Here is a 2,418-nt window from a genome sequence, read left to right on the forward strand (position 1 = left end):
GCCTTGGATAAAAGCGCTATATAAATGCACCATTTACCATTTACTGTATGTGAGGAATATCATTGTTGACAGCATCACTTCAGGCTTTTCAGAATGTTGATGTTTTGTAGAATATTCCCAATACCTGCTTTGTGTTTTCGTAGTCCCTCCACTAGCGCTTCACTCTCACTCAATCTGGTCTGCAGTTCATCTATCTTGGTTTCACTCGCAGACAGCCTGGACGCCATATCTGAAAAATATATATAATCACAGAAAAATTATGTGTGAAATTCAGTGAAGAAACAACTACTTAAAGGTATATTTCACTTTAAAAGAAACTCTTGGTAATTGTATCGTTTAATCAGGCTTTTATGAACACCCTGAACAGTTTTTAATTTGCTTGATTCATTATTTAGATATTTGATGTAAATGTAAATTATAGATTCATTAAAAACACAAAAAAAATGTTTTCTGGTGACTCATAATACCCTCATAATGTGAGCACGCTGTTTTTTTTTTCTTCATTTATTTTAATGTATGGGGAGGGGGCCCTGGAGGAGGAGGGCCAACTATCTAAATATTGAATCAAGCTAATTAAGCTAAATCTGTTCAGGTTGTTCATAAAAGCATGATTAGACGATAAAATTACTTTTTTTTAAGTGAAATATTCCTCCAATCCAATATTCAAAATTCACTTGAAAAGTATAGGCATTAAACGTATCAAAAGTAGAAGATACTCATTATCCAGTATGAGTAAGTGTCCAGTTTCACAAGTTTTCTTAATGTATACAAATCTTTCGAAAATAGCTGATCTACAAACTCACAATGTGCATTGTGTTGTGAGCTGGTAGATCGCCTATTTTCAAATGACCTAAATGCTACTATAAAATGCTACTACCTATAAATAACTACTATAGTTACTGAATGATGAAAAATTTGAGACAAATTCCACGTTGTATTCTTAAAAGGATCCCTGGTTAATACAACAAATATGCCTTAATACATTATAATTGTCCTCTATAACTACAATGTAAAATTGAAAACACCTTAAATATTGTATTTCTTCTAGAAATAGCTAATCTTTCACTCAATAGGGGAAATGCCCGTCGCAAATTCCTATGGAATTTATGGCATGTGTGAAAGATTAGATATTTCTAGAAGAAATAAAATATTTAAGGTGTTTTGAATTTTACATTGTAGTTATAGAAAAATAATTCTAATGTATTAAGGCATATTTGTCGTATTAGCCAGGGATCCCTTTAAAACGTCTTGGAGGATTCATTTTTAAGTCACTTTAACAAGCATGGAGCCTCTTAAAAGATATAATTCATATTCAAACATGTTTGGGGTCATTTTTAACGTCAGACTGTTTTTTAAGTTCCCAATACCACACAGATCTTGTACTTCAAACTCCATTTTAACAATGTTAGACTCATTGGAAACACACATGTCTGCTTCTGGTGCAGTTTGTTTTTATTTATCTTTTCAATTACTTTTTCACGGTGTGTCAGATCGAATGAATATTAAATATCTAAATATTGAATCAAGCAACTTAACTCATCTGGTGCCGATCCCGAACTAGTTCGGCTTTATTTCAATCCAATACAATCTTTTTTTTATTAATTCACTTACCCCGAGCTGCTTGTAGAGTCGTGGGTGGTCCTGGCTCGCTAGCCGCTAGCCAGTTAGCCATTCTACTCTGTCCGACGATATATTCCATTAAAAATGGTTTAAAATACATTTTTGAGCTCCCCAATGTTCACCCGATGTTCGGCGCCGCTTCCGATGAGTACACGAGTGTGCCGATCCCGAAGTAGTTCGGCTTTATTTAATTAAATTAATAAAATGATAAGAGGCCTTCTGAAGCCTGGCTTGATTTTTGTAGCTACTAGCCGAAAGCTAACAACGTCCCGGCCGGCCGTAATTTGCGAACGCAATCGCCAATCTCCGCCTAATCCAATGAAGGACCGCATCTTTAAAGGCTTATATCTCTTTTTTGTGTTTTAGGAAAGCGGCGCGAGGTTTATTTACGGCGAAATCGCCCAAAAATTATCTTTTAGATGACAAAATGGGAATAGCCATTCTGTTAGCATCTTCATCCGGGACATTGCCATGCAGTGCATCAACGTGAGCACGTCAGGTCCTGGAAGCTGAAGTCCTGGAAGCTAAAGCGCTCGCCTATGAGAGATGCGCTGGCATTCTTTGGCCCCTAGAGGGCGCTGGCACGCAAAGAGTTAAAGGGATATTCCACTTTCAACAGGGAAACAGTACACATACACACATTATTTTTCAGGTGACTCATACTACCCTCCTAATACGTGAGCAGGCCGTGTTTTATCCATAACTCTTTTTCATTTATTTTTAATAATTATTTGGGAAAATGTAAAAAAATGAAATACAAAAAATAAGTATTAAAAATAAATGAAAAAAGTTATTGAA

This window comes from Nannobrachium achirus (genome assembly GCF_963921795.1).
Source record: "Nannobrachium achirus genome assembly, chromosome: 11".
NCBI lineage: Eukaryota > Metazoa > Chordata > Actinopteri > Myctophiformes > Myctophidae > Nannobrachium > Nannobrachium achirus.